Raw genomic sequence first — 14,957 nt, 5'->3', positions numbered from 1 at the left:
GACTTGAGACCTATCACGACATGTGCATAGCAGGTAAGTATCCATCTCATTCAACTGGCTGTGAAACAAAACATGCTTTTCTGAAAGTGTGGCACTCTATTCCATTTGCTTTATACTCCCTGTGCAGGGAGTAGCATGTAAAGCATACAGACAATTCTCTAAGCAGCATCCTCCCAAGGGTGGGCCAGGGGATATGATTGCCTTGAGCTGTGACATGCCACTGCCAGTCACTCTGACTCTGTTCTCCCTGATTTTGTCCTGGAACTGTACTGAGACCTTTCAGGTCCTCTGCAGCCAACTTAGGTTTCCAGCATGGACAGAGAGGGAGTAGAGGAGGCAAGAAGAGCATGGCAGAGCACGGCTAAGTCGAATGCATGCACAGGGTGGGTGTGAGCCTGAGGCACAGGGCATCTCACATCTCAGAGGGACATGGGAACTGAAGGAGCAAGTATACTAGGATATGAATCCTTCTGGGGTGAAGTTACCCAGGAACAGGTCCTAGCCCTCCAGAAATACCAAACTGGCTGAGAGCCAAGGTGGGAAGGAGATGGCTTGAAGGTCAGGGAGGCAATATACTGAGAGATTCAGCTGTCCTGTCCAAAGCACTTTCCATCTCTTTTCTCTCACACCTCCGAGAGCTCCACTAATCCTCCCTGTATCATGTCTTGGCCCTCTGAAGCCCTCCTGATGCAGGGTGCAGCCTCCCACCAGACCACTGCCACGCTGAATTTTGCTGCTGTCATTGGTGGGCTCTGCCCTCTCTCTTTCACTTACTATCGGTGGCTCCAAGCCAGCCCGAGCCACATTGCTCTGTGGCACAGGGAAACGTGGTAGGGAAGGGAGGCGGGGGAAGAGGAGTCAAAACTTCTAACTGAGATTAATCACAGTTCTAAAAGCATGCGTTTGCAGTACTTCCAACTTTCACCCGTGCACCCTCTTCAAACTAGGGCAGCAACCCTTAAAGAGCAATTGAATTTAATTGGAGAGCCATTTGCAGTTGTCTGTCCCCTACATGACACAGAGTCACGGTGCATTATGCGCCTTAGAGCTGCACATTTCAAATTGAAGGAAAGGAGCAGAAAAACAAAGCAGAATGTTTAACACTCTGAATGGTATTTTCGTGTACTAGTGGGAAAAAAAAAAATCTCAAAAATTGCACTTGGTGTTACATTGTTTTCATGGTGGTGGTTTTTATGGTGGAAACACAGACTGAAACAATATCTATATGATTCTTAAATTGAATAGACATGAGCTTTGAAACTAAAAATAGGTCACATCTATTTTTCCTAAAAATTGTAGAAACCTCTTCGGGGATCATAAGCCCGTTTCAAGCCAAAAAATGAAACAAGCCCACAGTCATTTGTCCTAATAAAAGAGGTTATTTAAAGCTCTCCAGGAAACTCAAACTCTCAACTCAGAGGTTTTTGAACCGATTTGGTCTTTAGTAGTATTTTAAATCCTACCATTTTGGTGATGACCCAAACTCAAGTGCAAAAGCCACCTTTGTTCAATATTCCAGCTGGTGAGGCACTCAGTCCCTTTTTGACTTTACATGTTAGCAAGAAAAGAAACTCATGGCAAAAGACAATGAAGGTAAGAAAACTTCTTCACCTCTGGACAGTCGTATAGATGTATGTGCTGCTAATTTCTCAATAGGTAGGTAACTCAATAACTGCTTGAAGGGAAAGAGCTTGCTCAGCATTCTTTTGGTTCCTTTGTCTGTCTTGGTCTCTTCAGTGTAGTTTTTCACATGTGAAAGGTAACCCTCACACATGCTACAAAACAGCCTCAGATGTCAATCTGCATCTGTGTCTCCAAGCTGTAGGAGCACAGGGCTCAGCAGGCAGCTGGACAGCCATCTGCTGCCCTGAGTGAGGAAGAGGACTAAACTTTCTGCAGTTCAGGGAGTGCAGCACCATTATCTTGAGCCCAATCCATCCTCTCTTTTTTTCAAGAGTTCCTTATTCTTTCTAGTACAAAAACCTGCAGACATTTCCTACAGAAGTGGGAAAAGCCATGGGTGAAGTGCTGTTTAACATCTGTACTGACCATGTCATGTAAGAGCAATGTAGTCAGTGGAGTCTAGTGAGCCAATGACCATATATGTATCTACTTCAGATTGAGCTTAATCGTTCTGTCAACTCCTGCAAGCTCAGATCAGTTCCCCACACTTAAGGGTGTAACACCATCTGAGATGTCCTCAGGGATCCCACCTGGCTGCCACTTTCTGGAGCTGTGATTCCAGAAAGACACACACTTCCAGCAGTTCCCATGTCATACATTATAGATCCTTGAAGAATTCTCAGATATCCAAGGGCATTTCAAAGAGCACCAGGTGACTGTATGCTGGGAATTGAGCCTCCACCGACTATAACAGGACACGTCTACATTTAGACACCTGAACTGACGTGACCACAAAATGGAGCTGAATCTCAGCCGTCTGTGACAGTAACACCACCTGGAACATCACCGGCTCTCTTGACCTGTGGAAAACTGCAAGTTAATCTACCTTAAGCCACTATTGAAGGACAGATCTCAGAAATTTATTTCTCTTACATTTCCTACATGGTACACAGCCTTGAGAGCCACAGACTGCCAGATACAGCTTAGAGGTGTCCATGATCCAGACAGTGCTGGGAGAATGAATTTGCCCCCAGAAGACAGCCATTACATGATTCCCACCAAGATGACACTTGGTGAATACAGTGGAGGTTCAGCCCATCCCCTAGATACAGAAAGATACAATTACTCATACATGGCTGCATAAGTTGTTTGATGTACCCAAGGTTATCTTGTCTTGTCATCAGCGGTTAGTCCAGAAAGCCACAAATATCCCATAGGTTCTGCATCCTATTCACCAGACCCCTCCCTGCCAGGCTACTCCTGGATGCCTCAAATGACATTTAGACAACTGAATTGAGTTCCTGGTGTCTGCAGACCATAGCATGAGATTTCAAAACCAAATCACTGCTCCCATGAGGTTTCTCCTCATTCCTAGCAATCATGTTGCATTAAGAGAAACTATAGCTCTGCATTTCAGTGTGTCATGTCATCATTATCCTTCAAGATCAGCAGTCACACATTCTGCCATGATTTCACTGCATTTATGAGAATGTGTCCAGACATCAAAATTATGACCAGAGTTATTTTTTTATGGTAACTTTATAAAAACTTGAATAATTTTTCCGAGTGCAAATCACATTCAGTATTTCTTTTGTTTTCCAATATTCACCAAAGCTGGTGGAAAATAATCACTCTTTCATGTCTGAGCTTCGTGGCCAGACAGGAAAGTTACATGTCTTCCAAAGGTCTCTTTGACGAGGGAGCTAAACATAGCTGGTCATTAAAATAGTTTCGGTGCTCTACTTTTCAAACTGCAGACTCATTTTCCCAGTAGGAAAAAGAAAGTAAATGCTATCTTTCTTTTACAAAAGAGCACCTTTTTAGCAATATAATTGGTCCATAAGCATAGGGTCAAATTTGTAGGAGGAGTGACCTCCAAGACAAAAAGTAGTGCTTTAACAAAGGGATGCTGATTTTTCTCACCTGATTCTTGCATCCTTGTGATAGCAGTTGATGCAAATGTAGATGACTGCATGTAGACAACTCTTTAAAATTTACACTTGCTTTTTCTATTTTGTTATGAATCCACCCCTGAAGACCCAATTTGCAAAATGACTGTAAGATGTGTGCTCTTTGGAAAAAAAAAAAAAAAAAAGCGCTAATGCTTTTCAATGACAAAACATAGGTGACATGGTATGCCTTTTTAGAAATACTTGAATTAGTATTCAGGACAACAAGCTTTCTTTACTGTAATAGTAAAACACACTGAATATGCTTTTTTATCCTTATGGGAAACCATGTCACTGTAGTAGTTTTAAATCAAGCTGAGAAGTTGTAAGCACTTTCTCCTTTCACTGCAAGAGAGGTAAGGTTGAATTGCTGCATTTACTTTATGTTCATTTTCCATACGGTTGCTCCAGACACAAGTCTTCTTCGGTGACCAGTCTGTGACTAATGAATGCTCAAGAACCAAATCCTCCCCTCACCTACTGCCCACCTGACCCTCATGCCTCACTGAGGCTCACTCCATTACAAAGGCATGATGCAAGGACCAGACAGACTGCCTAAATCAGAAGCAAAAGATGGTCACACACTCTCTAGGAGCATCTGGTTTACACCTACTTACACTTACAATCCAACAGTGATTTATCATGTTTTATCATCTGTTTTCAAGGAACAGCACATCATATAAAGATCAGCACTGAAGAAAGACACATGGGCATCAGGTTCTCACTAAATACCTCCTGTTTCTGTGTACAACAGAAGAGAAACCATCCAATAACAGCAGACATGCACCTAACCAAATCTAGTCCTCTAATCTCAACATAATCTGGATTCAAGATGGCACTGGGAGATGAAATCAACTCACAGTCACTGGTAGAATAACTTCCTCCATGAAGAAAAGAAGGCTGGTATCTCTTCTCACCCTCCTGGGTCATTTGATACAGGTAAGGTCTCAGGAAAAGTGATGGGAATCTAGTGTAATAAGGTGCAGTAGACTGAGTGCTTCTTCTGATGGAAGTGCTCACAGAAGACTGAACTTGCACTTCCCTTGAAGAAATGTAAAGGACTGGCTGACTCTGCAACCCTTCTTAGCAGCCATATGCAGCTCCTGAGTAAACTAGTTAGACCAAGCGAGCGCACACAACAGCAATAAGCAGGGGAGACACGTCTTCACCCACCATGAGATACAGACATTTCCTGTCACCGTAATGACCAAAAGCTGTGACAAGGTCAGATCAGATGAAGAAGAGTAAGCAGGATTCAAAAATGAGCATTGCCTCTATGCCAGTGGTAGACAGACAAAAAACAATGATGAGTCTTATACCAGAGAACAGTGTTATTTGTGATAGGTGCCCACCCAGTGATCAGTTCATCCTTCAGATTAGGAGAGCTTTGGTCCTCATTGATGTTAAACCATTCCAGCTTGGTGTGGAAAGCTACAGGAGCCCCAGCAGATCCCTCCAGATTTTCCTTACCCACCTTCCTCCAGGCTGGCTGAAAAGCGTGTTAAACCAGAATGGAATTAAAATAAACAAAACAACCCCAGGATTTCCATCTGAAGTCCAGTGTCCCCAAGCATTATCTTCCTCTATTATGCTCAGGCAAAAGTGGGATAACATTTTTCAGCCCTGTCTGTTGAGACAGGAAAGAAATAAAGGCAAAAATCCTTCTTTCCTGGCAGATTTGGTCCAGTGTTATCATAAATTTTCTGCATTCTTAGACCCTGTTTCAGCTGGCTGATAAGCAGAGGATGTGGTGAATCAGCTGGCAGACTGTGTCACCCCATGCTACAAGGTTGCTATATCTTGTTGCCTAAAGTAAAAGTGACCATTTTTTTTCTCCAAAAGGGAGACTTAATTGAGGTAATAATACATCAAGACCAGCTACACATTACACTTAAGCAACACTAACCAGCAAAACAATTTCTCTTTACTCACAGTAGCGTTTTTGATTTCTCTGCTGAGGCTTCAATAGTCTGGAGTAAATGCTTCCCCAAATTCTCAGGATGAAGGCTGTGCCTGGAAATTATGTTCAAGGGGACAATTCAACTATCCAGAAAAGGGGTCCTGCTTGTCCATGCAGGAAAGAGAGTCTGTGGGGGCTGAATCAGGTAATGAAGTGAAGTAGGTAGGGAACATTGCAACCCTGACACATGGTTCTTCCAGACAAAGAAGGTTGCTTTGACTCTCTCATCTCTGTATGTATAAGTACATGTAAATAGATGTTTATTTTTCTTTAAAATACCTTCTGGAACAAGACATGCCACTGCATTCATTTCCATTCCCCAAATGCAGAAAGGAAGAGAGAACAAACACATGACTGATGTTACTCATATCGCACAAAGTGCTGTTGGAAGACATTCAGATACAAAGTGATAATATCTATAAAAATGTCAATATAACAGACTTCACAGTAGGTCTCACATGTAAGACACAGCCTAACAAGAAAGGTTGGACAAGGCTTCTTTAGCATGCACTGCCTGCTGCCCCCATCTCAGGGGTGGTAGTCCCGTGCATCGAGGACTGCACAGGAACATCCCTGTCCCAGGAATGCATCATGTGTGCAGAAGAATGCACATGGCATGGGAGCTGTGGGTGGTATTAGGAGCAAGTTATCTGGAGAAGATCAAATGTTGGGTTTCTCACATCCACCTGAAGCACACTGACTTTGGGGGAAACGTGATCCACAAGACTCCAGAGAATTAGACTCGTCTGGTGTCCCTACAAGACCTTATTCATCAAGCAGCTTGCTTTCAGCTTCTGTTGAACACTTCTGTCTACCATATATTAGAAGCAAAATAGGATTTGTAGAGAGATTTAAGTTCTCTTATTAGGCAGCTGGTAAACACAGCAAAGCTTTTGGACAGACAGGCTGCCTTTCCTATTCCAGACAGGAGCCACAAGCTTCACGCAAAGCACAGTCTAGAAGCAACTGCTGCAAGTTTAACATGCTAATATTAATCAAGCAGATGATTTCAGAGTAAAGGTGGCTGGTATCTGCAGAGCCACAGAGGACTGTTAGCAAAAGATAGTAAGGTTAACAGAGTGAAAACCAAGTACTTATCACCTGAAGGACACCGAAACATTGTAGGGCAAGAGAGGAAGAAAACCATAATATGACATATAAATCTTTTTAGTATCCAGCCAGATTTTGAATGTTATTATCCTGACCTGTCTTTTCAAGATATCTTGTCATTACTATGAAGAAAAATGCATTTAATGATTTTACTTTGTTGAGATTAAATAAATGTTTTTCATGAAATAAATCCTTCAAATCAGTGATGCTAATTGCTTTTTAATCTTCTTGCCAACCCCAACATAAAACCAATAGGGATGATCCTCCTTCCATTGAAGTCAACAGCAAAAACTTGTAACAGCTTCAGTAGGAATAGGATTAGATTCCAAATTAGGACAAAGAACACTGTTTGCTCACCTCTCCCAAACACCGCTCCTTCTGAAAAATCAAATCCAACAGAGTCTAGAACAGCTGAGGGTTTTTTAAACAATCTTTTATGATATTAATGGGCAGCCCTTCAAACAGCCATTATGGATGAAATTTTATGCTAGTAGATACACAGCAACAGTTTAGAAGCAGTAGATTAATGTTCTTATTTGAATTTTTTTTTTTTAATTAGAATTTACTTTTTAACAAGGAGATGTTTAATATTGAGTCAAGTGAGAACAGATATACACAAAAGCACAGCCGTAATTCTCTCCTGCTAGCAAAGTCCTTTGAAACAGTCAATAAAATCACCTTTTCTCATCAACTCCCATACGGCCTCAGAGCCATATACAAGAGCTGGGAACCATCCCCAAATGCTGAGTTGGCACTTTTCCTCCTGTCTTGCATCTCATCAAATTATTTTTCTTTCCAAAATTCTATCTTTCTATCCTGAAAGAAGGTATGTAACTTTGATAAGTTTCATAATACAGGTGTGGACTGCTGGAGCTAACAGCCTGCCAGGAGTAACAAATGCCTTGGAGTGATGCTGAGAAGTCCTGAAAAAACAGGCTGGGTTTTTGCTGCTGGTTGTGGAGACAGAAATGTTAGAAGGGAATAGTTACAAAATGAGGGCAAATTTGTCCTGAGAATGCTGACATTTGGGGTTGCCCAAATGTCAGAGGAGACTTGAACCAACCTTGACCTGATTTTGTGGGTTCTCAGTCGGTTGCTGATTGTGGTTCTAAAATCTTGCAAATTCAAACCTACCTATGCTGAAATCTCCCAGTCCAGGCTGAATGGATGCTAAAAGTGAGGGCAGTAGAGACAGCAAAACTTTTCAGGGTAGAAGGAAGAAATTTTAACCAGTGTAAGAAGCCCAGTCAAGACTGAGGCTAAAGAGTTTCTATTCAGAAGTCTTTAAGAATTACAAGAGAAAAAGACTGTATTGTCCTTTAATTTCAGATGAGGTCATCAGATTTTCTCAGATTACCTCTTCTTCCAGATGGATTAATTTCTCCTTAAGTAAAAGATCTTCACTGAATATTGGCAATGTTTCTAAATACTCCACTGTCATTGCCAACACTGACATTTCTAAGCTTGAGCTTGGATATGTCCTTTATGAGTTTTACATATTCTGCCCCAGACTATCTAACACTTCTAATTTTCAAGAAATATAATGACCCAAAAAAGAAGAGTAGAAAGGAAGAGCCAAAACTGCATTTGTTTATAATATGAATCCTTCAAAACACTCACAGCAAGACAATATTACTTATTATAACATACTGCTTGGACATGGTTAGTTTATGCAAAACACCATACTGGATGCCAGGCAATTTTTCTAATACTGTGGATGATAGAAATTGTGTGGAACACAAGCAAAACCAGTGTGCATCTACTTTAGAGTTTGGGGGCAGGAGTGCACTTTTAAGTGAATTTCATGCTGAACTACATCACACAGCAATCTCAAGGTGTGTGAGCTAGATTCTTTATGGATGAGAGTAAGCCAGTGGCACCTAATGATATACAATTCACCCTCGATGGGATGGCCAGGCTGTAGAAGCAGACTAGAGCTGAGACTTCTCAACTGAAAAAAACTTGCTAGACCACTAGTCAAGTGGTCAACCATCACTGGTTCAAAGTTCAACCATTTATTGTTCAAAGTTTAACCATTCATTGTGTATCCCCTACCTATTGTCTCATGCGCAAGTGTAAATGACTGCCAACCGAGAATTTCTGAGTCTAGCAGAGTAAGGGGAAATCTTACCATGAACAGAAAGAAATGTAGATTTTCTTTCCAGGTATCTTTCGATATTTATGCTTGTAGTCTTCAGACCCACACAACCCAGCCATGTTCTCAGTCCTGCTCATGGGACCACTTCATGGAGAGCAGAACTGATTTGGGATTATGAGTCATAAATAGTTGAAGGCTGAGATAGCACTCAGCAGAGGTCATATGTGTTGCACTGTCCATATGGTTTCCTCTAGGTATCTGCTTTTGTCTGCTGTCAGAAATGGAGTACTGACCTAGGTGAACCTTGGGTCTGACTCAGCTTGACCACTCATGTTGCAGGAGTTGTCAATGAACTCCAAACAATACATCATCCCGGGCTGGTTGTTCCACTCCTAGTACCATGATTGCTGCCTCTTTCACCATGCAAATGTAATTAAAAATCTATTATTTCCTCAGGCTCTCAACTTTTGACATGTCTGACAAAAAATGCCTGGAATCTGAGGCTATCACTTCATTCCTGATTTTGAAAGTTCATTATTCCAATCACTCTGCATATTCTCTGTTCTATTTTGTTTTTAGAGGACCTACCATATTCAAGATCCTCATCTTTCCCCTTCTGTTAGGAGAAAGAGAGCAAGTAAACAAAATTATCCATGTTTCTTTTTTTCTTCCCATAAGTTTCTGAGTACTTTCACGGCATTTGCCATTTCAGCTGATCAATCTCAGCCTGCAGAAGTGACTGCTCACTCTATAAAGTTAATGGATGAAAATGAGGCACAGCTAATATGCATTTTGTCAGAGGTATTTGCCCACAGATATTTTCCTTTCCAATTTTAAATAAATATCCCTTAAGTTCCTTGTCCTCCTCTTCTTAAAAGCACAATTTGTCACCTCAAAAACATATCTTCCCTGCTGTCTTCTAGCAAGATCTATGCTACCTTACAGTGGCTGAGAATCTGGCCAGTCACAAAAATTTTATACCTATAGTTTGGTACCAGGCACTTCAATGAATCAAAAGAAAATACTTTTCAGAGAGAAAGTAGCAATTCATTCAGTGAGTTCTTTTTAATGGGTGAATAACAGAAGACATGTATCTTTGAGTAGATGGGAGATTTAGTTATGCTAAGTCTATTTTACTGTAAACCTTCATATTTCTTAAGTGTGTATTTTATTATTTTGCTATTCCTATGACGGTAAGGCTAATGCTTAATTTCTGGCAAAAATGCCTATAATAATTGTAAGGCAAATCATGTATTTTAGAGTCACTCCAAAACAAAGAAAATCTGTTTGTTAAACAAAAATTACGTTAGTTGTGATGTTATTCTCATACCTATGTGACTGATCTTCCAGACAGATTGTATGAATTGCTGTGTTCCTCCAGAAATGCTCTTTATCAAATATAAGAGATATGCCTAAGATCAATCATAAAAATATTTTAAATACATTACAAACATATTCTTTCTGGTGATAGTCACTTCATGGAGGGCAAGTTTCCCCCAAACCTAATAGAAAAGCCTTGTTTTAGTACTCATAACTAGCCCAGAAGCAGCTAAAGGGTAAAACATATTTGCACACACGTTCATCCAGACTTACAAGGAACAGATCTACTAGTATAATTTGTTCAAAGACAACTTTCAAGCAGAAGATAAAAATATAACAAAAGAATTGGTCTCTGTCAATATTTTTTCCTTCTGCTGATTTTAGTGTGAGAAAATAGATCAAACTTGTTCAAGAGCACAGGAGGCTGAGCACTGAAAAAGAAACAAAAGAAAAACTAATGTTTTCTGAGGAAATTCTGTCCTGGAGATTTGGAAAAGGAACCTCCATATTCTTTTTTAAGACACCTGAACTTTGTAACGGAGGTATGTCACAATTAACACACCCCTCCAAAAAGCTCAAAGTGCTGCAGCAGGATGGTTTTGTCTGTATACTCCTTCAGACCCAAAGTCAGCCCACACCTCTCCTCTCTGCATGCCAGAAGACCCCTTCCTGCTGCCCAGGGCTTCTCTGGAAACCCCTGGTGAACAGGAGCTTTGTTACAGAAAGCAAGCCACAGCAGACATCTTCGTTCCAGCCCACAACGGCATCTCCTGACACATCATAGAGAGAAGTTCAATGCCACAAGCATCCTCCCTTCACCTCTGTCCCCAGACCAACTTACAGGAGATACTGGGATCTTTCTGATCTTTGCTTGCAAACATAGGGAGTTGCAGAAAAAAAGGTCCCTATCCTTAGACTTCTGCAGGGTACAATCTACCCCCTGCTCACTGCAACCACAATTTTCATTTACTTTAGCAAACTCTCACTGACCAATACCAGGAGGCTTTGACTAGAGGCGGAATGAGGACAGAAAGGTGACTTGGAAAGATCCTTCAGGTTTCTGAGATAATCAATAAGAATAAACAGCTTTGGGCCATAGAGATAAGATTAAAGTTGCACAATATAGTGAATAGGTTGCAAAGGCAGTGATTTATGGAGCCTCCCAAGCACAGGTCGCTCCATCTGCAAGTGGAAGTGCAAGTCAAGTCCTTTCCAAAAACCCTTTCCTGCTTTTTGCTGTTCCCACTGACCTTAATATCCAAACTCCCCATGACTGTTCTCTGTCTCCGTGGTGCTACTCAGCATAACTCAGTGGAGGTGCTCTGTATTTACAGCAGCAGAAGACCCCAGCCCCGCAGCACACTGATGAACAGACTTGGATTGTTAGACCTGTATAGTGCTAATGTTTCTGATGGGACTTCAGGTGCTTAAAGTCAACTGTGCAATTAAATGGTTCACTGAACTGTTACCTCTCTGGAAGTCAGTTTTGACTCTGTAGGGCAGGGATGCACCCAAAATTCTTACAACAAGGGTAGTTTTACATCCTCAACGCCTATGTGAAGTGTTCCTATAGTTATTGTTTCTAATGTAATTATGATAAGAGCTATACTTAAATAGCTAGCTGAGGGTCCAAGTTTGTGCATGTATACAAAACACCTTGATGACATGAACAAATGAGGAGGGGAAAGCAGAAGCTAGGGAGGACAGAACTGCCACTATGCACAGAGGTGTAGGTTTTTCTAGGACCATGACAGAAGAGGTGGGATGGGAAATGGTATGCAAAACAATTACATTTATGCCTTACTTGAAGCTATTTCTGTCATTAGATTCAAGGCAGATTCATTTCCCGTTCTGCAGCATTTACTACTTTGTTGTGGCATTTCCTGTTCTGAGTTTTCATCAACATCATTTCAAGGAGAATGGTAAGCAAAACTTATCACTGAGCTCTACAGCATTCAGTGTTTCACTCAAAGACTTTTTATGAGGGGAATATTTTTTCATGCTAAAAATATAAGATAAGCTTTGATAATAAGTTTAATAAAACGACCGCTTGGAATAGAATGCCTACCCATTTGATCTGAATGTGCGAAAAAAGAAGATGCAGCAAAGAAGAGAATTTTATTGTAAGGCTACCTTTCATCAGTGAGAGAGAAATAAACAGACATTAAAATACTTATCATCTAGCTTTTGGTAGCTGAAAATGAGATGACTAAATCTCAGCTAGTCATCCCTGTCTCCCTGAAACTGATGGAGAAAAATAGACATATCCACAATAATGGGCTACCTCATCCCAAGGTATACATGGGCAGGGTGTATCCCCAGCCAAATGGCTTTGCTCACATAGAAAACAGCTCTGCCTTGGGATTTCCTACCTCTTTCCTTTGGAAATAAGGAGAAATTGCAAGGTAGATTATATTTAAGAGAAATTTTCATGCTTCTGAAATCAGTTTTTTTCCTTCTTTCCATCTGCCATGTCAAATTCCTTCTCTTGTGGACCAACCCAATCTCACTTAACACCATCTGAGTCAGATGACTGTTTTAGGATACCCCTAAAAAATTAAGCAACTGCAGTTCCTATTTTGAAGTCACTATTCCTGAAGGACTCGCACAAAGAGTATGGGTGTGGGGGAGACCCTGATTCTGTACTTGCTACCGAAGAACAACTACAGGGAGTCCCAAAAAGCCAACAAGAAGGAGGCAGGGAGATGTGTCCTTGCACAGCAGCTGTACAGTCTTCTGTGGTGCAACTGGATAATGTCCTCCTTTCTGTAGACAGCACTGACATACCCCAGAGAAGTGCCCCAGTTACTTCCAGCAGTTTTGGTCAGTAATGTCAATAGATGCCCATACCTGCGTTTGAAATCTGGATGAGTTATTTGGGTATTTAAATATGCAGTTAGGACCTTAACTGCACTCACCTCTCCTAGAAAAAAAAATCCAGGGTGTATTTTAGCATTTTATTTATTTATATCTGGCAGTAATTTTCCTGGTGGGTTGTGGAGGTTAGAAGTTCAATGCAAGAGTGTGTCTTCAGGATACAGGCTTTTCAGGCTGACTCTCCAATCTGTTAACACCAAAGCAGAAAATGTGCAAATGTAGAGATAAACAGTAGACAACAGAGATAAGAGGTACCGAGTGTCCTCTGAAATTTCAGGGTCAGTAAAATAAAGCAAATGTAAATATTGAAAAGGATGTTCAAATATTAATATACAGCATTATCTCATTTGTAACTATTACATGCAAAGTGATAAGGGTGATATTTAAACCAGCACAAAGAATGAAAATTTCATGAGCACCAACCCATTTGAATATGTTTTGCTAAATTTAAATTACTTCAGTATTAACAATTCTCTTTAAAAAGGATGTAAAATACCATTGACCTGAATATAGAGAGTCTTTAATTTAGTTCATTTCGGTTGTGTTTTTTGCTACTGAAGGAAAAAGGATTATGGAAATTATCAATACATGGAGAAAAATTCTTCAAATAAAATACAGTTACCAGAATGATTTAACCCGTAAAACGCAACATTAGTCCTGAAAATTTCTTTGTGAATGGAAAAAATCTCTTCTGTCATTTGATTTTTTTAAAAAATGAAGTCCCAGGAATACATAAAATTAGACATAAATATTATGTAGCAATTTTTCTACTTATTACTCTATAATGTTTGCTGCAGTTCATCCAGAAATTACAGAATTGCTCCATGAAACTGAATGCTTGTATTATGCTGGAGGGCTTAATGTCTATTAGTTTTATATCTTTTCAGATTTACCAAGGTGTCAGTCTCACCACAGGCACTGTTAAACAGTGTGTAAACATCAAATGTACTTGAATGTTGTTGTGAGACTTCAGTTTCAAATTTTCACCAATACTGAGAAAAAAAATCTGACTGGAAAACAGAAAAAAATACATTTCTCTATGAATACCAACAGCTACTTCTAAGCATCATCCAAAGAGATGGTGATCATATTTGCCCCACCTGCATTTTTTTCTTTTTTTTTTTTTTTTATTGCATTGAAGGCTCAGGACAGACTTGTCTTACACTTTGTCCCCCAAAATGTAACTATATATCTGTTTTCATAACGCTTGGCAGCTCTTGCCAGCAAGGAAAAGACACCAACTGAACTGAATACTGCTTTTATCTATGAATACCAGGGTTATCTTTAAAGGAGGAAAACCCACTGAATTTGTGATCTGAACAACAGAAGTCATAGAAGTCTTCTGAGAACCTGCAGAATTATGGAAGTCTGGGGTAAAGAAACTGGTGTTTCCTGCTTAACTCAATGCTGATGTGGATTTCCCCTCCCATTTCAAGCATGATTCAGGCCATCATCTGTTCAAGATTTTGGGGGACAGCTTTCATCAGCTACAATTTTCACAATTTAGAGTTAGCATCATATTCACTCCCATGTTTGTCTATGCCTGCTCTTCCCAAATTAAACCCAGAGGATGAGATATGTGTTCGATCCCACAGTCCACGGGTTTACTCGCTTATTGTAACTAAATTATGAAGCACTTTGAGTGGAAACATTCAGATTTCCACTGAACCAGAGGGGAGAGATTTGCTGGGTTGACTTACACCTGACAAGGTGAAATCTGGGTTACACTCCCTTTGCCAGTAAATTTTGTTAATGTTTTTTGTCCTGAGGTGCCTGTGGAAGAGGAACAGGCACACCGAGGAACCATCCCCCCTAGGCAAACCCAAGGACCCTGTCCCCTTCTCACAGTCTTTTCGGGGTTATACAAAACCCAATGGCTTTGAGGTGTCCCACCACCCCCCTGCTTGCTGCTTGGCATGGGGCTGGGACACAAGAAGCAGAGAGGGATCAAGACTCCTTGGCCAGAGGAGGAGACCACCACCCCCCCTCAGCAAGAGTTTTCATCATTTTCTCCTTTTCC

Source organism: Tyto alba, unplaced genomic scaffold, assembly GCF_018691265.1.
Source record: "Tyto alba isolate M040663 unplaced genomic scaffold, T.alba_DEE_v4.0 Super-Scaffold_45, whole genome shotgun sequence".
Lineage (NCBI taxonomy): Eukaryota > Metazoa > Chordata > Aves > Strigiformes > Tytonidae > Tyto > Tyto alba.
The sequence above is the reverse complement of the archived record's forward strand: the minus strand, read 5'-3'. Positions refer to the sequence as shown.